Source organism: Falco cherrug, chromosome 1 (assembly GCF_023634085.1).
Source record: "Falco cherrug isolate bFalChe1 chromosome 1, bFalChe1.pri, whole genome shotgun sequence".
Lineage (NCBI taxonomy): Eukaryota > Metazoa > Chordata > Aves > Falconiformes > Falconidae > Falco > Falco cherrug.
In genome coordinates, this window is record NC_073697.1 from 125,902,736 (window position 1) to 125,930,151 (window position 27,416).

Below are 27,416 nucleotides of genomic sequence, written 5' to 3' on the forward strand. Positions count from 1 at the left end.
GGGGGTGGTGGGTGGTGAGAGGTGACAAATATACTTTTTTTCTGCATTATTCACACACCTCGACATTTCACACACAAAGCTAGGCTCAATAAACTCACCTGAGCTTGGATCATTCCTGTCCCTGCATTGAATCTTAGATTTCAAGCTCAGCATGAGCTATTATTATTATTATCCATCTCCTTCATAACCCAGGCCAGACACTTTCACTCCTGTATCAAAACAATAACTTTTAGTTAAGCCTGCCAAAAAAATTCTACGTGGATGTTCTCTCTATATTTTAAAGGAGAAGAGAAATGCACAATAAACACTCTTTCATTACAGCAGCCTTCAGGATTTGGGGTGTCCCTGTGTGTGTATAGGCTTGGACTGAAAGATAAGTTTAACAATCGTGTGATTTCTTCTTTTTTTTTTTTTTTTTTAAACTCTCCTCCTGCTTATGCAGTGAGTTACTAATATCCTGATTGGAACCAGATTTGCATGAATTAGAAGTCGAAATTGGAGCAGCAACTGCTGTGCAGAGGATGTAAAGGGAATAAAATGAATGGGGTATTAACCTTCAACCACTGAATATTAATCAGTGTTTCACAAAAAAGAAAATACAGAGGCTGCCACACTAAATATTTTTAGCATTTATTGACGGGCTTGATTTCCTCTCTCTTTTAGACCTTTTGCTTCCAATCATGGACCATAAAAAATCACACAGAAGATGGGGACGACTAGAGAGGGGGAGGGGGTGAAGAAAAAAATAATCATCCATTTTCTTAAATGCTGGATGATATTTGTGAGTTATGCAACACAGAAACCCATCTAACAAACAGAGTACCTTATCCCACAACTGATCGGTTCAAAAGCTCATTTCTCCAAGTCCCAAACCAAACAGAAATCTACCCTGAAGTACAGCGAAGCCTTCGGAAATGAATGCACGATAAAGAAATAAACTTCTTAAAATCTAAACTTCCTGTGTGCTGAAAGGTAGAATGCAGCTGAAAATCAGCCTAATAAAAGAATCAGCTGGTTAAATGAAGACCTTTTTTCTTCCTTTTTTTTAATTTTCTTTTTTTTGCCCAGTGTGCTCCAGTGCAGTTCATAAAATAGCTCAGTGGAAAAGAAAATATGAAAGCCTACCGATATGCCCCTTGAAATGGTGACATCCCCATCGCGCTGGAAACGCTTTGGCCTGAGAGCAATAGCCAGAGCACGGTGGGGTGCCACATCCCCTGCATCCCTGGGGGACTCAGCTCTTCAACCGTCCATGGGATAAGGGCTACATTAGGATTTTTACTGGCGTTAGCAGTAATGGCCATGGTTCTCCTTGGGTTGTTACAGGGTGCTGGGGTGGGTTGGGCTGTGGGGAGCCTGGGCAGGAGGGTGCCATGAGTGGTTGGAGGGGGCTGCCAGGACTGATGCTGGAAGCATCGATCCCGAGGTCCTTGGGAGGTTGGGGTTCATCAGGCGGAAAGTGCGGTCCCTCTTGCAAAACCATATCACATTATATTGACCAAACCACATCATCCTAGAGTTTTCTCACAAACAATGTCTAAAATAACAAAAAAACCCACACAAGTGGAAATTTACAGAGCTTCTTCTTTTGCCGTTTCTCCTCTTCAGAATTTGGCACGGGAGGATTCTAAAGCCAGATGTCCCTTGAAATCTCTTTTCAGCAGAGACAATTCCCTCCCTCGCAAACACTGCTGCCCTTCTCCTCAACGCACCTTCGCAAAACAGAATTCATTTGTTTTCATTAACTTCTTATCAAGTTACCTGGATTTGTTTCAATACTCAGAATGTATTAGAGAGAGGGAGAGAGAGAGAGAAAACAGTGGTAGGTTTTCAGGAAATAGCAAGTTCTTTTTCACTGAGATAGAAATCGTTTGGCAAGCCACAGTGAAATACTTCTAGGTTCCAGAAGAAAGCAAGGGGGGGGAAAGCAAGCAAGGAAAGGGAAGATGCTAATGAACTGCAGAGGAGAGAAAAAATAAAGTTTAAAAGAAAAAGAAAACAAAAGAAAAAAATTAAACTCAATGGTGGTCATACAGCCACATTGAGCTGATCCGCAGAGGGAAACTGCAGCGTGTCTCTAAGTCACTAGGTAAGCTCCCTACACTCTTTTCTCAGGGAATGGTTAAGGATAGGTGGCGTTAAAGTCCCAGAAATAACTGGTATTTAGACCCTTTTTGCCAAAAACACCCTAGGCACCAGGTCAGCAAAAATTTTAGGGGCATGCTTCCCTTCTGCCTCAGTAAGACAAGAGCCCAGCAGGTATGTGTGTCAGTGTAAACAGCAATAAACATGCGTAACTAGCACACACTGAAGTGCTTTCTTTTTAAATGGCAACAACTCCGTTGAATCTGTGCTAGCCTCCTGCATTTGGTGCTCTAAAATCTCATAGCACACCAAAACCCACCGTGTTTGCTTGAATTCCCACCCTTCTGCAGCTAAGTGTTAGACCAACACAATGAAGCATTGGGTCCGACCTAGGCAGGAATCAGCTGCTACCAGACCCACAAGGCAGCTGGAATAGGGTAAATCCCAAAGTTTTTTTCCCCAGGAGAGGGCTGGGACAGCCCAGCACCTCCTCAGCCACCTCCCAGCACTCCCAGGAAAGCGCTAAGGAGCAATCTTCCACTTGCACGCTTTGGCTGATGTGTATTTTCCAGCTCTAAGCTGAGTTATTCCATATTCTCAGCCCCTTGGTGCTCAGTCGGCTTCTTTCCTGGGGAGGAAAGGGGGATTTTTTTCTTTTTTCTTTTTTCTTTTTTCTTTTTCCTTTCTTTGCATTTTCTTGGAAACAAGGCTGCATTCTAATTAGTTTGCATTTATAGGCTGCATAATGGAAATGGGATCCGTCCTCTAACCTTTATCATCTGTTTCTTATCTTCAGAGCTGCACAGTCCCCTTAACTCTTTGTGCACAGGGAGACATTTAAAAGCCCTTCTGCTGTGAGGAGAGCCGCAGTGAAATGGGAAGGAGGAAGAAGCAGCATCCCCAATCCATGTGTGTATCATGGAGGGAACACGGACATGGCTCTCTCCTCCCACCATCCCCAGGAGATGTACAGGAAGATGCTGGCTGCTGTGTCCACATGGGCTGCAGAGCTGTACCGCCAAAGGTACACAGCACCTCGCACTTATCCTCTCTTAGCATCAATCCATACCAACCGTACAGGCAGCAGCAGAACAGTGCGATGTGCTCAGGGGCCAGAGGGATGTTTCTGGATGGTGGAGGAGAGAACGCAAGGCAGCTGTTGACACCATCTATCAGACACGCTTTGAATTAAACTCTGTTCTGCCCAGACCTTTGCACCAGAGGCTACAGCAGTGCAAGGAGCAGCGCGCAAACGAGCATGAAAATGCAGCAGGAGGGAGGCTGCAGAGGCCAGCAGTAGCACTCCCAGAACAGTTTGGCAAGTGATGAGCATTTCTGCAGAGCTAAAAGTTTAATCACTTGTTTAGATCTTAAATAAGCCATATGCCAGAAAAAAACATCCTTCTGCAGCAAGTGTCTTTGGTTAGACGTTTGTATATATAGCCCCTTTGAGCCGCACGTTAATTGTAGGTTGCTATAAAAAAGTTTTTTCCCCTTGCACATTTTAAATCTGTCAGTTTTGATTTCCATCATATGCTACTAATGCAAAACGTCCTGGGGACTCTCGGCGTGGAGCAGGGCTCATCCCAAGCTGTTCCTCCTGTGCTGGGAGGGGAGGAACCTCCTTTGAAGTCCTCCCTGTGATTCATGTCCGAGTCCTTCCTGTCCCCTCCCCAGGAGAGGTTTCCCCGGGCTGACCTGACCTCCTCCCCTCTCCGCCTCCATGGCAGAGGCAGGGAAGATCAAGCGACCTTCCCAAATCCCAGGTCAAGGAGGAAAGCCTTCCTGCCCTGCTGAGCCTTCAGCAGCTGGGAGACCCAACCCTTCCAGTTTTACACCAGAACTGGACTGGATTTAAACATAAGGGAAGACAACCTGCTTCAGCCTTACAAATACTTCGGGGGTTTTTTCATCTGAGAGGGATCCATTAGGATCTTTTTCAGCACTAAGTTCAGGGAGTTTCATTGGTGATTACGGTGGTGAGACAAACAAAAGCCTTATTTGTTGGCATCACTGAATCACCATGCTGCATCTTGCTTTGATAATACAAGACTGCCAGCTGGGGTTTTTTTATTATTTTTTACTGTTTCTCTTTTTGGTGTTTTTTTTTTTTTTTTAAATAGTCTGTATTGCTTTTTAACCTGTGCACGTGGTTCAGCCTTTTACAAAAACAAAACAAAAAAAATCCCTAGGTGTGAGAAGATTAAAGATTTCAAGATCTGGACATTTTCAAATCAGAAACACATGTTTAAAATAAATCGGGCTGGCGGACAGCCACCACTTTCAAAAGCCAAAGAGCTGCTGCATTAAAAGGATCCCCCGAAAGCCTAAAGAGAACAAGAGCATCAGCGGATCCTTCCACCTCCCTGTCAGGGACAGGGCCAGGACAACTCCACAGGGTTTTATCATTCATCTCCACAGCCTGTGCCTGTCTCCTACCCACATAAATGTCACAACCATTTTTCAACCAGCCCCAGTGATAGCTATGTGCACACACTGGCCATCCACATCCCTGAAACTTCAGCATCCTCAGTCTCCTCTGAGAAGACCTCAAAGCCCAGCCACCTTCCTGCATGGCCCAAATCAGCTCCCACCAAGATCTCCAGGGGAAATTGCAACAGCAAAAGCTACAAAAGCCCATCAGAATTCATCAGGGAAAGAAGAGACCTGCTCTGCAAAGGACAAGGGAATGGCCAGAGCCTCTGCTCCTGCCAACAAAGAACATGTACCTGAAGGGACACCAGGAAGAAGCAGCAGCCCAAGCTGAAGAACAGCATTGCTGGATCCAACTCTCCTGGCTCAGCCAGGGAGCTGCAAATAGTCAGGAGGAGATGGCTACAAGCTGCCTCTTCTACCTCTTCCCAGCTGTTTTCTGCCTCCTATATCCAAGGTGTGCATCAAGCTCTGTCCCCCAGCCAAGACCCAAACCATAAAAAATGTGTATGCTAACCAAACAAGATCTCAAGTCCAGTCCTTGATTTAGGTCAAATAGGCATCATCTCACCAGCAGCAACTGCTGTACAGCACCGGGGAGCCTGAGCTGTCTTGAATTTTGCTAGCATGAGTGCTGAGCAGAACCCAGCACAACTGAAATACCTCCCAAGAGGGTCCGTCACAGCTGGGATGGAGCTGCAGACTGCAAGAGCCATGAAAATAACCAGGTTTCTTCCTACATTTCCAACCAACAGGAGAACACCCCAGAAAGAGTACCAGGCACTTCGTTCGCCACTCCTCAATTTTCTCATTCCTGGTATTTTCCTAGTTACCAGCAGGAGAACCATCTAGAGCTGGACTCTGGTTTTTGGGGGCCTAATTGGTGAGGAGAAAAAAAGAATTAACATAATTACCTTGCCGTGATGTTCAGAACCTGCTTTACATGGAATAGTATTCTTAGTCCTACAGTTGTTTATAGGGTCTTTAACTCTTCCCTTTTTATAGGGGGGGGTCTGAAATCTATTTTATTAGGGGAAAAAGATTTGAGTGTATTAGGCAAAGTGCCAGTAGCCATGGTAACCTCGGATTTTTCCATCTTCATTACAAGTTCAAGTAAAACCTTCATATAAAGTCTAAATGAAAGGGTACATTATAAGTCCATTTTGAAATGTTTGCCTGGAAGTAAAACTTTGGACTGCATCCTTTTTTCTCCGCTGAACATTCTGGTTCTATGCGGAACACATTTTTCAAGTCAGATTTTTGTTTTCTTTCAAATTTTATTCCGTTTGCTCATACAGGGTGGGTCGTCTAGTGGTTAGAGCAAGGCATCAAGGCAACTGGTTTCCAGTCTCAGTCTGTTCCTGATCGGTCAGGGAGTGTTCCCAATTTTATCCAGGTGACTTGGGCAAATCCTGTCAGCTTTAAAAATCTTCCCTTTTTTTTTTTTTTTTTTTCCTTCCTTACCAGCATAACAATGATGATAGTTACTGTCCTGAGGCTGCACCAGGATTCACTCATTAGCATTGACAAAGAGGTCGCTCCCCAGAAGCCTGGCTCATCTCTTTCACTGCATTTTCTCCTGGGTCTGGAAGGCAGACGGAAAGGTTTAGAAGAGGTAGCGGTTATAGGATGGCATTTATTGTCTGTTTTCTTTTCAAAGAACTTGATTAGGAAGTAGGAAATTAGACTTCCTGGTGTAGATACTGACCCAATGTTGTTGCAGGAGATACTCAACATACTTACACAACCCTTTGGTGCCACTTGAGCGGATTGATTCTTGCGCTGTGTTGTCTTAAAGCGCTCTGGTTTCATCCAGTCTTGGGAGGAGGCAAATTCTGCAGCTGCCTTTCATTTCTGGGCACCATCTCACCTATGGCCAGAAAGCCCCAATCATTGCAAGGACTTCCTTCTCAAACAGTCCCCTCCAGTGCATATTGCTGAGCAGCTTCTCTAAGGCTAAACCAGAAGGAGAAATCTCCTCTTCAGCCTCTGTCCAGTCCATGCAAGGCAGACCACCCCAGGGACTCCGCGGAACACCTAGTACTTTGGTTTTCCCTGGCAAACATCTTGAGACCTTGTCCATGGGCTGGTCTCAAGGCTGCAGAAACATATGGGCGGATGCACTGCAGGGAAGGAGAATTCTTAGAAAAGCTCTGTACTAATCCCCTCGTATTTCAGCCCATAGATGGGTACTGAGAACTCAGCCCCTGTGCTGTGGCTGCAGCGCATTTTGTCTGTGCATGGGCTGAGGGTGACTCAAACTGGCATTTCAGTGCTTCATCCCAGCTTCAGGCTAGCTGCAAACCTAGCTGCAAATGTTGTGGGCACAACTCCCACCCACTCACGCTAAAACCATCACTTACCTTCTCAAATGGGGTTTTATCAGAGCAGCCCCCTGGTCCGTGCATTACATGAGCATCTACTCATGCTGGGGCAGCTTTTACCCTAAAGGACCACCACGTGTGGCTCGGAGGGGCTGGAGCACACTGGCATAGGTGCCAGTGGGCAAGGCAAGGCGAGCAGGAGGCATGCTGTGCTACGTGCCAAGAGCTGCAGGCAGCAGCCAGGGCAGCCGGTGCAGCCGTCCCCCCTGCGCTCTTCACCAGGCAGGGACAGGGCACCAGCCAGCCTTTAGGGCTTTTCATCCTTTCTAATGATGCTGGAAAACATTTTCCACATCTGCCATTAGACTGAAAGGAGACCCTGCTCCTGTTGAATCTGATTTCCCTTCTTCTTTGTTACAGTCAAAACTACAACCTGCTGCCTCCTGGCTGGGCACGTTTCGGGAAGGGGGGAGGGGGTCACAAACAGCGCAGGGGCTTTTGCTTTTTTCGATACATCCTTCCTTCCGCTCTTCGCAATCAATTAGTGGGCAAAGACTTCCGAAAAGCTCTTTCCTCCCTAACCTTTCGCAGCCTGTTGCGATAATGACTCTGGAGAGCTCGACCTGGGCCTTTGCGTGGGGTTCGTTACCTTCCCGGGGCAGCGGAAGGTGACCTTCATCACTCCCTCCTCTTCCTTTCCTACCCCTGCAGCTCGGATGGTCTCAGGGAGGAGGAGGAGGGGTTGAAGCTGCCTCCCTCCCAGCAGATACAGTTTCTCTCCAGTGTCCTCTGACTTTTTTTTGCAATAAAAAGTCAGAGGGTGGTTCTAGAGATAACATAGACCCTGGGAGGTGGAGGGGGGCTGCCCTTAAAAATAATGATTATGATTATGCATACCTTGAATCAAGGCATCAGGAGATGGAGGGAAAAGGGCTTTCTGGTTTTAATTTGTAATTTCTTTCTCTCTCTCATGAGGCATGCTGCTTTCCAAGCACCAAGCTGCTCCAGCCTCCCCCGAAAACACAGCTTACAACTGAAGGAACTTATTTTACCAGCAGTAGTGGGGTTTTTTTTGGTCCCTCCATGATGCAGACACACAGGTAGGATGTACTACCAGAAGTTTTCCCTGGCACCTGCAGCTGCTTTCACAGCCTGCCTGCCTGGGGACAGCGTATCATGGGCTTTTCAAGCAACACCTTGTAGAAAAGCATCCCTGCTCCACAGGGCAGCTTTGTGCTGGCTCCCATGCCGGGGGAGCGGGGGGAAGGACTGTGAATATGTCCTCAGACAAGCACATCCCACACAGCATTTACACAAGGTCTTCCCCAAGACCTAACAATACTCCCTAAATCTGGCAAGTGACTCTCCCGTTGCACCAGCATCACAACAAACCTCACCCTCCACTGCTCACCATACCCCACCCCCTGGAGCCACCATCCTTGCTGTGCCACAGGCGACAATGCAGTGGTTTACTGACTCACATCACCGTCCCCAAAGAAGCAGCTTTCCAAGTAATTCTTCCTCCTTGAATAAACGAGGGAGCCAGCTCCACCGCAGCACTGCTGCCCACAGAGCAGCTGCATGTGGGGAGATACAGCAAAGGCAGATAAATAGCTGCTAAAACCCATGATTAAGACCATGCAACCCACCAAATGCAACACTTTAAACACACCATCCTGATACAGTCACAGCTGCAGTGATGCAGGTCCTTCTTCAAATGCAAAGTGACCCCCTCAGCCAAACAAGGGGGCTTTTTTTAAAGTTACTGCCAAACTCGGATAATGCAGGAGATGCTTTTCTCCCCAAGCACCACCTGTACCAGGAGGGTGCGAGCAGCCACCTGTGCTTCAGCTCCTCCATGGCTCAGCATCACCCCATTTGCACCCGCAGCACCCCACACCCGTTTGCTGCCCACTGCAAAGGTGCTGCCCACAATCACAATGGGCTCTCGCACGCTGATGGCAGGTAATCAAAACCATCCCATTCAAACCCAGCTGAGAGTGACTGGAACCACTTTGAGGCGAGAAGCCCATTACTGAGTTATAAACCTCTCCCATCCTCCACGGCAGCCTTTCATAAGGCCAGCTAGAAAAATAATAACTCAAACCCATGTGGTAAGAGGGAGAGAATACGGTGTCTCCAGGTCTTCTTTCGCTATTGTTCCAGCCATAAAATGGATTTATTAAAAAATCCAGAATTTTATTTCATTTGAATTAAATGTGAATGTGACACCCCTTGCTCCCCGCTGAGCATTGCTTAATATTTTTTAAGCTACGAAGTCACAGCTGAGTGCATATGATACGGAAGGCTAGGCTCTCGGTGGCTAAAATAGCCCAGCCTCACTGGTATCAATGGATTAGCGTTGATTTACATTAAGTAAAGGCTGGGCATATATGGTGTGTATGTGCAGGCAGTCAGCACGAACAGGTCTTGGCGCAGGCATATTTCTTCCTCCACCATCCACCTTAACACAGAGGTCCCAGTGCCCCTCAGCACATCCCTGCTGCCGTCCCACATCGCCTCTGCCTAGCAAGGATGACAGGAAGAATCAACCCCCTGAGCCACTACCATGGAATGAAGCCTTTTTTTTCCTCACCACCTCTAGTTTCAAAAAAATCCCCCCATTTTTGTTCTTAAAACTTTTCCCTGCCTTGGCCCAAGGGGGCTGGGGGAAGCTCTCACCTGCTATCTGGAAGAGAGAGCTGCACAGAGCTGTGCCCGTGGCACAATGGCGATACCACGTTCCCGGCAGAGGTAGGCTCCCCCCGGGAACACGCTGCCTGCCTACCTTGGATTCCCAGAAGACACCTGAAATTCACAAAATTCCACATTTTGCTCCCCCATTTACTCTGCTTGAACCCGTTCCACCAGCCTCTCACCCCACTCCAGCAACACCCTTTGGAGGGACAGAATTCCCTTTCACGTAACCAAGAGGATTAAAAATCAAAGTTTTAATCACAGCTTGCCATTAATAACCCCATGATAGACCCATGCAGGGTCATGGATCTGCCTGAGACTGAGATAACAGCTACAGCTCAGGAAAACCTCGTAACCTCAGGACAAAAAGTCCATCACTACATGGTCTTTTAGGATCACTGATTTTCTGCTGCTTCTCCCCTGAAATCTCATCTCTGGCCACTAGAAGCAGAAGAGAAAGTCAAGAGACAAGCAGAGGACACGGTTCCTACTGCTTTGCCCCCTCCTTCGCCCAAAATCTAATAAAGACGATTAAATTACATGTCTTTTCCTCCCATTGAAATCACCGCACACTGCTCGAATATTAGAGCTCAGGAAATCAGGCACGACAACTTCCCTCGTGAAACTTAAGAAGGCAGAGCAGGGGTCTGGAGCGACAGGCCTGCAAGACTGGGCTGCTCTAATTAAGAAATCACCCTGCTGAGCAGAACCTAATCTAAATAAAATAGAAAAAGGAACTTAGTTCAAAATGCTGCCTCGCGCTCGCCCCCCTCCCCGCCAGCCCACCTCCCCCCATAAGGAACCCATCCAAGTCACAGGGAGTTTTTCTCCTCTGCTCTCTCGGAGGGTGAGGGAGGCTCACACAGAGCCCTGTGTGTGCTTGGGGTGGCCAACTTCCAAAGGAAAAATACACCAGCCATGGATGGCAAAAGGCTGCTATGTTTTTTTATTGGTGATTTTTTTTTTTTAAATGATACTTGGCTTGCTGTTTGCTAAGGAAGGGGGGGTAAAAAAACTCTCTGATGGTTACATTGTTGGTATGGCTGGTCAAAACTGGTTTGGGACAGAAAATTGGAGGTTGGATTACTTCTCCCCCTCCCCTGAAAGAGTTCCTGCCTTTTATGGAAAAATGTTGAAAAAATGAATACTAAACAAAAAAAAAAAACCAACTTTTTAAAAAAATTATAGAATTTTAGAACAAAACAGTTCAGCCAAAAATCTCAGCTGATTTGGTCATTCGCCATCTTTTCCCAGAGAAGTTCCTTACGTTCGCATTCACCCCAACAGCTCAGATTCCCCAGATGAAATAAATCTCCCGTGAACCAATATCCCCACCTCCCATGCATCAGCACCGGGGATCAGCCCCCCAGCCTGGACCAGAGATTCAACCATCATCTACTGCTTGTCCAGGTCTCCTCCAGCCCCATTCTCCTCTTCTCCCCATCACCCGCTTCCCCACGTGGTTTCTCTCCCCCTCTCCCATTTGGAGTAGGTGTCCCACCATGTACGGCAGCCGCTCGGTCCATCAGCTCCTCACATTCATGAATTTCAGGAGCATGAAGTTACTGTGCAAATGGTTATTTAAAAGCTCAGGCACAGAAAGATTTATAGTGATAAACAGAGAAGCACAGACATTCCCGTGTATGTTTTAAAAAAGCACTTACCTGCTTAAAAGGGAAAGTGCTGCTACTTGAAGGTTTCCTGGCCAGACCTGAAAAGTAAATCAAACAAACACTATTTGCATTTATTCATAATTCCCAGCAGACTGTTGTTCTAGGAGCTTTTGACTTGAGTGGAGTTAACCTGACTCGTGCCAGCAGAGGACCACGCTGGCTGAAGATGTTCTCCTAAAGGCATCAGGAACTAGACCAGAACACCAAAACCAAACACTCCAAGTCCATGTGGTGCAGGTAGGCACCAGCTGAAGGATCATGTGGATTGAGAAACCTAAACTAGAGGACATCTCCTTTCCTCCTCCATGTGACATGATGCAACAATGTCAAGCATCATAGATTCAAGTACACACAAGGGCTGCCATTGCCAGCATGTCATTTAGTGTCTGGAAGAACTGGAGCTGTGAAACAGAGAGGAGGACAGAGCCCCGTGCAGCCCACCCAAGCCAGTTCACTGTCTGCAACACCTGCAGTACCTTGCCCAGTCTTGGGCGACACCTGTACTAGGCAGGCATGGACACACTGGCTTGAGTCCAGTAGAAGACATCAAGAGAGGAGGGGACAAGCTGAGAGAACTGGGTTTGATTGGCCTTAGAAAGAGGGTGAGTTATTGCTGTCTTCAACTGTCTGATTCGAGGGTACAGAGAAGATAGAGCCAGGCTGCTCTTGGACAGGACAGGAGACAGTGGTCACAAGCATTAGGACAAATTGTTTTCACCATCAGGGTGGTCAGATACCGTCCTGATGACCACAGAGGTGGTGGGATCTCCATCCTCATAGATACTCAGACCTCAACTGCACATGCCCTAAGCAGCCCAACATGGGTGGCCCCGCTCTGAGTGGGGTTGGACTGGAGACCTGCAGAGGTCCTTTCCAGCTGAAATTATCTGCAGTTCTGCATCTCTCTGCACACACACCCCCAGTGCTCCCAAGCATCCTTCCAGCCTCCACTTGCTCCCAAGCTTCTGAAGGGACGCAGCATGCTCCCAGATGTATTACTCTCGCAATTTCTTCTCAAACAGTAAACCCATTTCTCCATAACTCAACTAAAGCGTTAACACTCCTGTTTCAGTTTCTTTTATGACAGCCTCGGGCTTCTGCCAGTCGGGCTCCCCTTGTCACCCAACCCACTCTGCAGCAAGTCCCTCAACTCTCTCACAGTGCTGCCTGTTCTCCAGTGGGGCAGGGGTGGGGGGAAGTAAATAAATACGCTACAGAAGAATAATATTGGAGTTATTGGCCAACAGAAAATGGCAACGAGCCAGCATCAGCCTCAGGTCCACATTGCACCCACCCCACGTGCCAGACATGGGTCCAACCTGCTTCGGCCAGAGGAGCTGCCAGGGGTGCAGCAAGGCTGAACAGGGCAGCAGGGCTCTCAGCCGCTTATCTGTGCTGTTCGTGCCTGTTCTTCATCCCTCCAGCTATAAAGGGAAAAACTAGGGGCTGGAGTGGAACCCGGTGGCTTTTCTCCTTTCCGTGGTCTCTCCCATTTTTCACAGGGGGCTGCACAAGTCCCACAGCTGCTCCTCTGATTTGGTTTCTTCCCTGTAAAACAGAAAAAGGTTGTTTTAACTTTATCGGCCGTTGTGAGAACGAAACCCACTCGCCAGGTATCAGGTAAGGGATGCCCACTGTTGTATAGAGGGAAAAATAAACTCCTGCCAACATCTGGTTCCCAGTGGGGAGGCGTTATCCCCCACCCCTGCAACGCTCCCCCTGGGCGCAAGCGGCAGCTGCCTTACGCAGCGATGCTGCGCTGAGATGGCATTGCTGCTTCTCGAGGTGTGACCAGCTACACAGTTGTGGTGCACTGCACCCAGCAAGTAGCACCAAAGGGGTAAGGTGCTCCTGCCCTGAAGAGCTTATGGCCTGCGTAGATTTTAGGTATGGGAGTGTGATGACAGATGATTTCTCAGCTTAGCGCTGCATGCGGTATTTTAGCAGATCCGGTGTGAGAAGCATCCTTTACATCTGCTTCTTTCTCTTTTTTTAACAAAACCAACGGGAGACTTTCCCCCCAACACCTACCAATGACAAACTCAAAGGAAATTGTTTTTTCCCTCCACCTCTGATTCATTCACTACCAGTTTCTGTTCATTGTGGTGCTCAGAACAGATCCTTTGGATTCAGCACAGCGCAGATCCAGTGCGATCCCCTGAGGCACTTCAGTAACTGCAGCTCCATCGCTACCGCCCAAGTGAACACGTCAACGCTTACCGCACAGACTCTGCCCACCGCCCCTATCTCACCACTGCTGGGAGTGTCCATAATTACCGTAATTCTTCTTGAATAGATAGGAAACTGAGGCAGAGGGACATGTGACGTATTCTGCCGTGAGCACAAGACATAAGCAGAAATGGAAAATATTTTTTTTGAACCTGAGCCTGTGTTTAACCCCCAGGCCAGGCTTTCCTAGGTGCCCAGGGTCATCCCTCCATTCTGCTAATGAGGACATACATTTCTAACAACTTTAACCTCACTATTTTGTAGAAATACGTAACACAAAGTGCAGCACTGAGAGGCACCATCACTGAGTAAACACCAAGTAACAGATATCAGAAGAAAAGAAAAAATATTCAAAATCTACAAGGAGATATTTAAAAAATCTTGAAGTTCTAAATGTTCATTGCAACTTAAATTCTTCTTAGCCAAAAACATATGCAAGGCCCCAAACTACAATCACCATAAATTTTTTGCTTTATATTACATAAAAGCTTTGCACTTGCACAGTCTATAGTACACTCTGCTGCTTACCTGCACACCGACGACACCAATCTGTATTTTATGTCATTAATAAAGCTTTTATTTTACTTGTATCTTTTCTGAATACCTGCTGAACTTCAGGAAATGAGTCAAACCCTTTAACAAAACAGAGCACACCGGAGAGGAAAGCTCAGTAAGGATGGGAAGGCACCAGGTGACACTCTGCCACCACCATTCCTCCCCCTGGACCCCTGCAGCTCCATTCCTCAGTCCTGCTCCAGAAGACACGCTTAGAGAGAGGATCCAACAGCAATGCTGCTGAAACCCTATGCAGCTATATGGTCTCCTGACAAACTATGCTCTCCTATAGTTCATCCTTTGAACAAGCTAAACTCTCAGCAGGAAAAACTTGATTTACTTCCCATTCCAGGTTGGAGAAAGGTATTAAGAGTCTTTGCATGGGCTGAACATAATACAGCCAGGCCAGGAACAACGGGAAGGCACACGTGCTGTACTTACACACATACACACACACACAGAGGCATACACATACCTACACACCCGAGGGTTTATGCGAAGCCATTCCAAAGTCATGCTTTTCCTTTTTATCCTCTTCATCTGTGGTGGGGATCCCAGGGCTCCTCTGCAGACCATGGACATCCAGCCTCCCCGGAGCAACACGGGGCTGTCACAGGGACCATGTCCCTGCAGTGCTTACAGAAACCCTCCTGTTCACCGGTGAGTTTGCAGCTCAGAGCACGCTGCAGCAAGCCATGCAAGCACGCCAGGCGGAGGCATGGCCGATATTTGCTCCTTAGCAAGAAAGCACCTGTGCTGCTCACGTGGACTGCCTGGCCCACCTCAAAGGACAAGTTGCCCCAAAGACCCCGTTCAGGACCAGCTTCCCCGCCCCCCCTCCCCCTGCCTCTGTCTTCAACTTTGCTTTCTGCAACGCCAGAGCTCCCCAGAGAGCAGGGACCACCGAGCCGCAGCCCTGGCACCCCACCACAGTGCAGCAGGGACGAGCAGCTAACTGGCGGCTGCCGGCAAGGAAATGAGGCTGAGCGCACTCCCATCTCATCTTTTATACTGCTTTGTTTATAAGTTGTTGGCCTGTTTCAGGAGGCAGCGGCAGCGAGCGGGCACACGCAGGGAATGGAGAAGATGATGGGTTTTAGCAAGAGTCCAAGGACACCTTTTCTTAAGCTTCATTCATAGAGGCAGGCGCGGTACAACAGCCCAGCAATTGTTCTCTCGAACATCACTTTCCCATGGAGGCCACTGACAAAAACCTCCCCTCACGGGTATGTGTGGAAGGCAGGACGTTTTATTATTTTTCTAAGGATTTTTTTTTTTTTTAACCACACTGCCCTGCAAATATCTCCAGAGAAATTCCACCACGCACAGACAAGGATTATTTCCACTCCCCTCCTCCCAGCTCTTCCTTCTCTCCTTTGCTTTTCCTTTCTCTCCTTCTTCCTCTCTCTTCCCTTCTTCTCGCGGCTGGAACAATTTGGCTCTGTTCACCTGCATTCCTGCGGGCCCGCTCCTCGGGCTGCCCACGCCAGGCTCGCTCTGTGCACGGGGGACGCACAAGCTCTGCATTCAGGCAGGGGTGGGCAGGAAAGCGAATCTAATGTACTTGGGGATTGTTGTGCCATCAACTTAATACCTGCGCAGGGAAAACAAAGGCGCTTTAGAGAAGTTACTTCGATGCTGTGACCCTTCCCCCAGCCCTAAGGAACCCAAGAGATAACAAGAGCTGAAAGAAAAGGCACAAACATAATTAAAACTACCCAAGCGATTTCTGCAGGTATTATAGATGATGATAGCCCAGAGGATAACAGTATTCCTGGTATTATTAACATCCATTGGCACGAAGGGACAAGCGGTTTGCTTGCTTTTTTTAAGCTCTTCAATTATTTTGGAGGGGGAATAAAACATTCCTTTTTGGAAGGGAAACCAGGGTGCAGTTGGAGCCAGGAGCGGTGCTGAGCCCAGGCTCTGCCGTGCTTTCTGTGTGCAGAGCTGCGGCGATGGGACAGGCATCCCCGGGGGCACGGCCACCCCATCCCCCCGCCCCCCCCCCTCCAGACCACTCCAACCCACAGGCTGGATGTGCCCAGGAGGTGCCAAGGTTCTCCTCTGCCAGCTCAGGAGTTCAAACCCATCTGGCATGGCTCGGCTCTCCATCCCACGAGTGTGTTGAGTGAAAAGCATGGTTAATTCTTCTGCTGCGGCTGGTTTCTTCTTGCCTGCAGTGTCGTGTCTGCTGATGCAACCCTGGCTGAGGCAGAGCGAGGTTGAGCAAAGCTAGACAGGTGCAAGGGATTAACGTCCCGGACAATCCTTTTGTTCACATGAAACAATTTCAAGCTCTTGGCTAATGAAGTCCAGAATCGGGCTATTCATCTCTCTGCCCATAGCAACGCTCTCTTAATCAGGCTAACTGATTCCCAAACCTGGGCTGGCAGCACAAGTGAGCATCCCCTCCTTCCCTACCAGCACATGCCATCAGTTGGGATGTCCCTGAGCACCGTGCCACGGCAGCCAGCCAAACACTAGCCCTCTCCTTCCCTTGGCTTCAGCCACTTTGCCAGCCCTGCTCCCACTGCTATCACAGACATGTTCCATGGAGTTTAACTATTGACCTAAAGACAATTCAGTTCAAAAAGTTCAGTTCCTTGGGGAAAGTGCTTGTCCAGCATTCCTGGCCCATCGTACATGCTCAAGCAAGCCAGGTCCATGTGCTGTGACCAAGCAGACCGCAGCTATCACAGGCTGGATTCAATGATCCTCATGGGTCCTTTCCAGTTTGAGAGACCCTATGACCCCAATTTGCGATTTTTGCCATCAGCACTGCTGATACACCACATCGCTTTGATACAGATGGGAAAGGCAGCAGCAAGACCCAGTGGAGAAGGCTCCCCAGGCTGGCCCAGATGGGTTGTTTTGGCAGGATGGCTCCAAGCCAAACAACCATGACCGGTGAAGGTGAGAAAACGGTGTCAGGAGCATCACAGAAATGTTTGCAAAGAGTTTTTGACCCCAGTCTATTACTAGATAGAGCCAAATTCCATCCTATTCCCATTGCATAATATAATTAATAGTAATACAAGCTCTGCCGTTGTGCAAGAAAACTGGGGGCACTTTCTGTTCCAGTTTCATCTTGCCTTAATCACTGCTTTCTTGCATCGGAGTTAACAGTGTCTCCTCGCTCTGCACTCAGTGTAACCTCATTAAGCAAAAGCATAAAGTCTATGTTATTTATTTATTCCACATGATAAAACCAGGATATTACTCACTGTGATAACACGGGTTAATTTTCACTGAAGCCTCTCTTGGCAAACTTTTAATACAATGAATAACACCCCTATCAGATCTGAGATAAAAGGCTGTCATATTGTAACCTCATTTCAGCCTTTGTCCCAGTAAAGCTACACTTCAAGGTGCTGTAATTACGTTCCACTGATTTTTTTCTTAATTGTTACTCATAAAAAACAAAGCATAAAATTAAATTAGTTCAATGTTACTTAGCACAAGCTTTGTCCAAAGCCAGAGCCCATGTCAGACTGAGAATGGCTGTGTTAAACTCTGCTGCCAATGCACCTCTCTGCTGGCCCTTGAGTTTGAAATTAGGTGGACAGCAGCTGGGGTAAGTGGGATAAATATAGTCACCCATCCCCTTTTGCCGGCGCAGGAGGGTGCAAGCAGAGCTAGGGGCAGCCCTTGGCCATCTGAGCCCCCAAAGCTGCACCCAGAGCAGGTACCCAGAGCATCCTGCTACTAATGGGAGAAACAAGGGAGAGAGAAAAAAAAAACTGACAGCTGTTAATCTGAGCAATTCCCATCAAAAGCAAAAAAGGATAAAACCTTTACAGTCTGGGGGGGAAAATATGCAATGGTCACAGATTAGAGTTACCATTTTGACCCACCCCAGCTGAAGTCTCATTGCAACACTAGAGACCCAAAACGAGCCTTTCATCCCATGCGAGGCTGCTTTAGTCCCAGCAGAGCCCAACACTGCTTCTGGGGCAAATGTGAGCAATATGAGCAGTGCAGTTAACGGTTTCTGGAAGGCTGGATCAGCTTCATTGACCTCAGATCACTCCTCCTGCCTTTATATTTTACCAGCGTAATCCAGTAGAGAAACGGCCACATGATTCAAGGGCAATGGTGTTATTTTAAAATTAGAAGAGGCCTCAAATAAGATATTCCATGAATTCATTTTGCAAGTTTACCTTTTTTTTTTTTTTTTATAATATCTAGAATAGCAACGCGGTAAAAAGTCTACGCAAGAGATGGCATGAAGCATGCTATTAAACCAGGGAAGCCTTCGCGAGGTGTCAGAGCCATGATAAGTCCTGTTTAAACTTTACCCAGAGCTAAACACCAAGTGTCAACACGAGCCGCTGCCCAAGCTCTCTGATCAGGCCAGGCAAACATCCAATCAGGAGTATAAATCAAAGCCCAGACACATCCAAGTGAGACTGGAGTGTTTAACTCTACAATTCCCATCTGACCAGGCCTTTCCCAGCAGGTTACCCACAGCCAGGTCTCTCCCCAGACATTTATTTATATAAGAAACCCATCTGTACGCATTATTTTTATATTTATTTTCCCCTGGTAGGCACAGACACAAAGCAAATGCTCCGCAGGGTACACGGTGTACCAGCCCAGCAGCATCCACGGGGACTGCTGGTAGACGTTGTATTTGCTTTTCCTCCCACCCCATCTCCCCACCACCAACGCTGCTGGCCCCAGGAATCAGCTTCTGTCGCTGGTTCAAAATTGCAAATAACAGGAGGGAAAAGCCACGCTCCTGATCTCATCAAGTGGGAAAGGGGAGGGAGGGTCACACTTTAGTTTGGGGTCATCAGGCTCCCTCCACATCACCCTTCCTCCCCCTTATATTCCCCATGTGAAGCAGCACAGCAGGGAGGTGCTCTCCTTTCAGGAACTCTTTTAAAAAAACCCAAATGCCACTTTCTTAAACTCCCTCACAGCCCACCGTCACCTACAAGACCAGGCACCCACTGCCAAGGACGGCAGGACATCTTGGCTGCCAACAACGCATGCCTTTGGGAGCTGTTGGCCACAGCAGTCGCCAAATGTTTGCTTCCAGGAGTGGCTTTTGCAGTTTTCCCTGCCCATCCTGGTGCCTGGAGGAGGAGGGGGACCCACTCCCACAGCCACCCACACTGTCACCCTGCAGCCACCCACACCATCACCCCGCAGCCCTGCTCCGGCACGCGCCTGTGTGTCAGCATCCATGTACCTTAACACGTGAACGTCTCTCGAGCTGACAGTCTGTCTGCTGAGCTCACTAAGCTTCATATTAGGTCTTCAAGTGATGTAACTCATAATTAAAAACCCATGTCAATATTCTGAGAACCTTCTTTTTTTCCAGATTGGACAAAAGAAAGGTTAAAAAACACCATCTGTCATGGTAATTTTTTTTTCATATTTCTCTGTCCTTTCCTTCGTTCAAGGGAAGCAGGGAGGGGAGAATGTTCATTTGAAGCTTGCAACATGTTTTATTAATTGATGGCAAATAATCCTAAGATAAAGTGCACAATAAAGTTTTTAATGAGAACATATGGTGGGGAAAATTGATAGGACAGAGCCTTTGAAGGTTTCCTTGTGGGTGCAGTTACAAGAGGAACGAGCAAAGGCTTGCACGGGGGAGCCTGAACACTCCTCAAAGGGAGACCAAGGCAAGGGGCAGGGGGGATCGCTGCCCCTGCCAGCCAGGTACCAAGTGCTCCAGCTAGACCCAGTCCCCAAAGCCATGCCCCAAAACCCGACGGCTCACTGCCGGTCTAAACACAAAACCATTTAAGCTTTCTAAATTCACCTGTGACTTTGATCCGTGCTGGGTGTCCTGGTACCACTGGCTCCAGGGATGCTCCTTCACATCAGCTGGGTAGGAACAGGCTTAAGCTAAAGTGAAATCAGCTGCTCATAAAGAGCAAGTGGCTCAGGAGTTTATGCCCATTTGGCCACCTTAATTAAACAAGAGTGAGTTTGCACAGGGATGCAGGCTTGCTTTCATTTGCTGTAAAGCTAACAGACCCCATCCTGGAATGACTTTGGTAAAACCAGGAGGAAAAAAAATCTTGTGTTTTCACATTACTTCCTGCTAAACTCCATGGACGACCTTTTGCTTCTCCATAACCTGTTCTCTGCAAAGCCATACTACACTGAGATGATGCAACAAGGACATGGGACACCTGAACCGTGCCCTGTACCCAGCACCCTGCACAGCATCCCCTGCCCCTCCTTGCCTCCCTCGCTGTAAAACTGCCATTAAACAGCAGCAACTTCAGGCTCCACCCTGAGAAAGGGAGCGAAGCCTGAGCCAAAAGGAAATGCCCAAAAGCACATCAGGAGCTGTCTACCATGAAGTGTTTTTTCTTAATAATGTAATTCATTTATTTTAGATTTATTAGCAGCACCCAGCTGTGCTGCAGACACATTCACAAAAACCAGGGAACGCGACGGGAGTGGGGGGGTATTTAAAGCAACATCTGTGACAAAAATAAATAAAAATTACCTCCCAAGAGGTAACCTGATCCCCAAGCAGCCATATCCACTAAATATGGGATTCTTCCAGGGACGAAGTGACTTAGGAGCACAGGTCCCCAGCTGATTTCTAGAGGACTTGTGCTTACTTCGGCATCTCCGAATATCCCATTCTAACGCATGTCCATAAACAGTTACACCCTCCAAACCAAACACACCCTGGCCCTTAATCCACCACTCCCAGAGGAGCCTGAGAAAACAGCCGAGTCTTGCAGGGTATGATGAGAATTAGCTCATGTAGCCAAGTGCTCCCCACCACGCACCAGCATGTTTCAGCACTCGTGAACCAGTTCTATGTCAACGAAGGCCAACCCCTGCCCTGGCCGTGCCGGCCTGCTGGGGATAATACCTTCAAAACACGGGAGATTCACCACACGTGCTTTGGGAAGGAATTTTGCCTTGTACCCCACAGCAAGACACAGCTCCGGGTGATTCAACACCTTTAGCAACTCCTCAAGCCCCATCATGGGATGCGGATGCACAAACAGCCCCAAGGATCTGGGCTCAGGCTGGTGCTGGAGGCTGACCCCAGATTTCATCAAACAGTCACTTTAGAATATAATTAATTCCTTCATTAAATGGAAGTAAAGAAATGAAAAGGCATCTGGCTTTCACACAGTTCATGTTCACATAGAGAAGTGGCTCGCCTCCACCAAAATCCAGCTTTCAGGTAGGAAAAAATAGGGATTCACACGGTTCCAGGAGCTGGAGCTTTAAAGAAAATATCCTCGGAGTGGAGAGCCTGGTGCTTTTCCAGCCTGTTGATATTTCTTGGCCCCATTCGATTCAGTCATGAGACCTGGCCGGGGCACCTCGGGTCAGGAGCTGGAAGTGCCAGTTTGCATCTGTAACCCATTAACCACAGGCAGATACAGATACTGAAAGAACTTTGATTTAAAAACATAATAGCTGCAAAATAAGATGCCTTGCACCTGGACTTCACAGGTTTTGCCAGTCATTTGGGACTCCTGCCTAACACTTTTAAGACCCTGATGAGATGGACAAACAGTTCTGGACCAGGAACACACTGACTGCTTATAAATGCAGATATTTTTCAGTAGCACACAATAGAGGGTGCTTCCATTTTCCAGCAACCAGCCCTATTGCCCTTCAGGGGAGCAATGAAAACCAGATCTTTTGAAGATATGATCCCAAAACAGCCATCATGCCCCACCTGCACTGGGTGGTCCTACAAGCTCCTGCCCTGGGCAGCGCAGGAGGACCTCCAGCGTCCCAGCCCCAGCTGGTCCCTGGATCCCAACCCAGCAGGATTCCTCTCGTTCTTCACATGGACTTTCACACTCAAACCAAACATGGGAGAGGAGCTGCCAGGAGCACGAGCAGGTAGTGGTAGTGCCCGGGGGAGGACGGGCAGGCTCAGCCAGCCCTGGCAACTTTCCCACACTTTCCATGATCCCTTTTTATCGGCACTGTGACAAAAGATGTCAAGGACAGTGCCAAAGGTGCCTCTCTGGCCTTATGGGGTGGCACTGGGGAGAACTTGCCTTCCTACAAGGGGTCCCTCTTTGACCCAGCAGCTGGATCCAGGGCAGCTCTGGGACCCGACATGGGGGAACACCTCGGTGCCATCCTCGGGAGCAAAATACTCCAAAAAAGCCCCACAGCCAGCAGCCCCCCCTTACTGTCCAACCCACCGGCACCAGCTCCTGCAAAACAGCCCCAGGGCAGAGAAAAAGGTCCCCCACATATGAGGGGGTGAGCAGCAGTAATAGGAGGGGTAACAGCAAACAAAAGCTCCTTGGACACTTAAACAGGCTCAGGACCCCATCGGGACCCCAGGACCGTGGCGGTACAGCCCCGGGAGGAGTGTCTGCAAAGTGCCCAAATACCTGCATGGCCCCTGTTTCAGCAAAAGGCTTTTGGAGGGGCCCGGCTGGCTATCAGTTTGTTTAACACAGTATCCTGGGAGAAGCAGAGACACCTCCCCGAGCCAACAGTTCCAGCAACTGACCCTTCATCACACCCCATCCTCCTCCTCACCCTCTTCTGCACATGCAGCCTCTTCCCACGGCTGTGCTCCCTCTCCCTGCTCGTTTCTAGCGGGATTTCCAGCTTTTTGCAGCAGGTCTTGAAGGAAAAGTCAAAACGAAAAGCCTGGCAGTGGCAGGAGGATGATGAAGGTTTAAGGGGAGGGAACTTCTTGGAGGAACAGGGGGTTACTTGCTTGGAGAGCCGTACGCCCACCGCTGCCCTTCCTCCCTGCCAGTTCCTCGCTGTTTACCAAAAGGCACAGACCAACCCAGACCCGCACAATATTCACCAATTTCCATGCACCTACTTCCAATAGCCTGCTCTTCATCCCTGCCAGGTAAAGTCCTGGGACACAGGCAGGATAGAAAGGAAGTTTTTTCTTATGGCAGCTCCTAAAATTAAGACTCACAGAACAAAAAGGCAAAACAACAAAAAAAAAAAAAAGGCAAGAAACTGCGTAAAAATATTTGCAACATTTATCTTAAAGCACTACTGGAACAAAAGGCATCAGTAGTGAACTCGGGTCTTGCCCACAGCACTCGAAAACTGGCCAGTTCCATTAACACAGTAAAGGCAACATGCAAGCGTCTGCACATATTATTTTTTTTCCACATAAGGATACATATATAATTTTTCCCACAGAACTTTGGACTAAATGGAAAGTTGGGCTAGGAATCCTATGAGAAGAGAACAGAATTTCCCAGGAGATTTCCATACTTCCTCCTGGCGCTCAGGCCGGAAAGCTGGTGCTGTGAGAATTGTCCTTCTCTGGGTGTTTTGGCCCATCCTCTTCCAGTGCCAAACAACCTGGGGCCAAACGGATGGGAAACATCAGATCACCTCTGTTTTTTTAATTAAAAAAAAAAATGATGTAAATATTGTTCAAAATTTGGATAGAAGTTCAGACTTGAGAAGCCATTTTCAAACGGGGAGTCTGCAATCAGACACGGGCTGTGAAGTTATCCAAGCCTGAGGTTGCTCCAAAATGACTTTGCTTTGCCGTGGGACCCACAAGCAGAAATCCCAAGCCACCGATGCAACCCTGACCAGGCACCCTTTGGAAAACGGGACTTCAGCTCTTTGGAGGACACCTTGTTGACATTTGTTCAATAATGAGGCATCCACCTTTGGCATAAAAATATTCTATCCAAGGGAGAGAGAGGGGGATCAGCAGGTTTTCAAGGAAAAAAAAAAACCAACCAACTTTCCTCACTTCATGGCTTGATCCTCCCCAGGACTGAGGGGGTGAGGCCATTCCACCTGCATTCTTTGGGACAGAAATACTACATAAAGTGAAACTTCTCTACTAAAAAAAAAAAAATATTTTCATTGTTTCTTAAGTTGGGCTAAAGACACTTTTCCTTATTGGCTGGTGTATCAAAGAAGCAATCATAAATCTTACCTAATTTTTAGAAAGCAAGGCTCTGTAAAGAAGATGGAAATGCAACATGCAGCCCTGTCATACTTGGTTACTGTCCCCATCAGTAGCCCATCCAAACAGAGCCCCAGGAGGCCAACAATTTGCCCTAAGCCAAAGAAAAATTAATTTGTGACTTCAGAACTTCAGGCAGACTAGGAAAAATGACGGCTTTAATTTTTTGCAGACCTATAATAACGAACCGCTTTCTGTTCAGTCACAGACAGAAACCTGCAGAAAATGCTTTGCCCATCTGCTGCATCCCACAGAGCAACACAGCATCTGTAATTCTTTTTTTCTGTCTAGAGACTAGATGGCAGGTCCTTGGGAATCTCATTGCATCGCTATGTGTGTGGAGCAGTACAGGCAATGATGCCAAAAAAATCCAGTTTCTAAAGAGATAGAAAATAAGGACTGGGTACCAGCTTAAAAGCAAACAGAAAACAAGATGTGTGGATGTCCCTCAGTTCCAAACATCCACACTACTACATAAACAAACCCCACCAAAACTATCTGACCTTGCACCATGGATAAGGTTTCCCCAGATCTGTCGCCTCTGCTGCTGATTTTGCCCTGATTATCACCAAATGCCAAACCCATTTCTTTACAGTAGCTTTTTCAAACCTGACTGCTTCCAAGTGGAAACCAAGTTCAGCCACAGAGTCCCATCACCACCCAACACCCACATAGGGATCTTCTCTGTACAAGTCCTTCCAATTCAGAAAATACAAATCTTAAGGGAAAACACTAAGGAAGGATCTGAGGAGCTGGGCTGGGGCTTTTTCTGACTTCAAACCCTTGAGGTCTCACCTTTGTGAAGAAAGAGCATTGCCCACACCCAACTCTGTGCACAAAACCAGCCCTGTGCGCTCAGCAGCGGTAACTCACCCACATTTTGGACAGTAATTAGCACCGTGTGTGTCCTCCCCCCACCCCTGCCCACGCTCAAGGAGGCCTCAGGTCGGCAGGGAGGAGGTGGGAAGGGAAAGGAGGGGTGTTCAGAGTGAATTTCAGACTTTCGCATCCCCTCTCCAGATGTGCCGGGTAAGCAGCCGGGAGTGGAATCTGACCCCGGAGGAAGGGATTTAAGACATGATTTAGCAGTTTACCTCCAACGTTTGTCCTGAATTTTTTACGGAGCAGTTCGAAGTCAAGCTGAGAAGTTTCTCAAGCCCTTGTCCAAGCTGGCAGGGCCGCCGTGCCGGTGCCAACCCTTGCCCCGTACTTCCCCGCAGATTCTAGGAACTTCACCCGAGCAAGAGAGGAATTTTTCTGCAACCTCCCTCCCTCGCCCTTGTACTTTTTGGCCGGGACTGCGTAATACCATTTGGCCTGTCCTGGCAGCCAAGTGCCAAGGTATATATGTACGTACCGATCAAAATGAATGGAGCTGCTGAATTAAGTGTTGGAGCAAAACCCCACAGGACAATAAAATCCATTGATGGTGGAGTGGAGTCCAAGTCTCCATTGCTCCAAGCCAAAGCTCCCACAGCAGAGCCCTCTGCTGTGGGATGGTCACCAGCCTCCCAGCTGGATTGCTCCTGGGGAAAAGCCACTTCTCTCTGGAAACATGATGGGCAGACCTCTGCTGCCAGCTCAATGTGGGTTTATGTCTTCTTTCGGATCACCTACCACCTAGTCTGTAGCCATCTCAGAAGCTGCCCAAACCCACACCCACTGGAAGAGGAGTCCTGGTCACCCAGTCCACATAAACTGAGACAGGGCATGGTTGAGCAGGCACTGGTTTAAGCCAGGTCCAGCACATGCCCTGGCAGCCTGGTGACTCAAAACAATGATGGTTGCATGTGCCTTTGCCTTCCAATGCTTTCCTTTTGCCATGCAAAACAAAAAGTGGAAGCAGCTTCCAGTTGCCACGCTGAGTTTGGGAGGGAGAAATCTCACCATGACTCATAAACGGAGCAAATTTGATACGGACAGCCATTGACAAGGGATAAATAGTAAAAAACCTGTAGGATGTCAAATTTACAGTTGCTCTCTGGCTCTTTTCTGACTGTAACCACACTTTAAACACTAGTTTATGATGCAAACAGCCAGCAACCTACTACTGGAAGCTTGTGGAACGAACTACCCACTTTGCAGAGATAGCAACAGCCCAGGTAGACATGGGCAAGCCAGCTCATTTGAAGGCTGAGCCAGGACAAGACGACTTGCTTGGCTCTGGGATGCAAACCACAGCTCTGAGCCATTGATGCTGCCCATCTGCATGTGAAAAAGCAAACATATAAATAAAAATTACTGTGAATGGCAGAAAACGATGCCGGAGAGCATTCCCACTGGCTTGGCTTCTCCTTAGCCCTGGAAGCAGAGCTGCACCGCAGCCAATGCTCGGCCAGAGCCAGCCTGCACTCATTCGCCCACCTCTGCGCCGGGTGTGCAGGCTGGGCTGCAAACCCTCTCCCACCCACGCTTGTTGGAACAAGGAAGAGGCTGTACGCTCACAGCTTTTAAAAATTATTAATGAAAACGCCAATGGGTTGGTCATGGCTTTTTTAAAAAAAAATAAAAAATAATTTGGTTTTGAATGACACAAACCCTCCTGTATTGCAAAAGCTCATCTACCACACATTTGCCAATGGTGGAGTCTGCTTTCTGCAGAGGAATGATCCATGATCTGCCAGGGTTTTGGGTAAGGATGGAGGTTGGAAAACTCACTGAGCTGCCTCTGGGATGGGCCTGCTGCATGACTGCAAGAGCTTGTTTCAGCTTTCTCCTGTGGTAGCTTATTTCTGCCGTTGAAGGCAGGAGAGATTCATGCTTGATGGTTGCACCATTGCCACCGAACTGGTTCCTAGGGGGTGCTGGCACTGACACCCCAGTACACACGTGGAGTCCATAGTACAGTAAACGGGCCAGGCAGATTCTGCACTGCGCTCCCCGCTAGCACACAGCCGCTCCCCAGCAGCTCTTGAACATGTAACACCTTTGCTCTGTTTGCTGGATCTTTAAAAAAACCCCAAGACGAGACCAGAAAGGTGCTGGTTACCCAACCTGAAAGGTGCCGCAACAAAAAAACCTGCAACCTCAGCCTCTTATTTTTACTTTTTTTCTAAAAGTTGTGGAGTTTTCCTCTGTGTGTCCATGGATCTGTCATTCTGATAGCTTCAAAAGTTATTTAGATAAGCCGACCCTTTGGCCAGTTTCAAGCCCATTTGGGAAAAGAAGGAGCTGCTAAAGGATGGAGCTGTTACAGAAGATGATCAGGGAGAGGAAGAGAAGCCTATGGACATGGTGACTGAGAAAGGACTGCCCTGTGGGCACGTGTCACATAGATGCATTGGACAGAAGAGAATTAACCCAGAGAAAGCTTTTGTGAATGCCCCAGTAATGGGAAAAGCTTTCACCCATCTACTCTGCTAACAGAGTAAGGGTTTCTCCACCCTTCACCCCACCTTTGGAACAGGATTTATAGGACGGGAGCAATTTATTTCTAGCGATCTTGAGCCAGGTGCGCAGTAGTGGCACACCAGCACCGGAGCATGGTCT

General features: G+C 48.1%; 1 long non-coding RNA gene across 2 annotated transcripts in view; it reads right to left on the reverse strand.

Moving 5' to 3' along the window:
* Positions 1–4,376: 4,376 nt before the first annotated feature.
* LOC114015156 (uncharacterized) overlaps positions 4,377–27,416 on the reverse strand; it is a 31,697-nt gene continuing 8,657 nt past the window's right edge. Inside the window, exons 1-7 of one of the 2 annotated variants that reach the window (XR_008730333.1) lie at positions 19,776–20,271; positions 14,472–15,590; positions 12,507–12,760; positions 11,204–11,250; positions 6,262–6,388; positions 5,983–6,103; positions 4,377–5,394 (exon numbers count right to left, since the gene is read on the reverse strand). This is a non-coding gene — a long non-coding RNA (uncharacterized LOC114015156). Of the gene's footprint in view, positions 5,395–5,982; positions 6,104–6,261; positions 6,389–11,203; positions 11,251–12,506; positions 12,761–14,471; positions 15,591–19,775; positions 20,272–27,416 lie in introns of those variants that run through there. The other variant, XR_003558920.2, reaches the window with a different exon arrangement.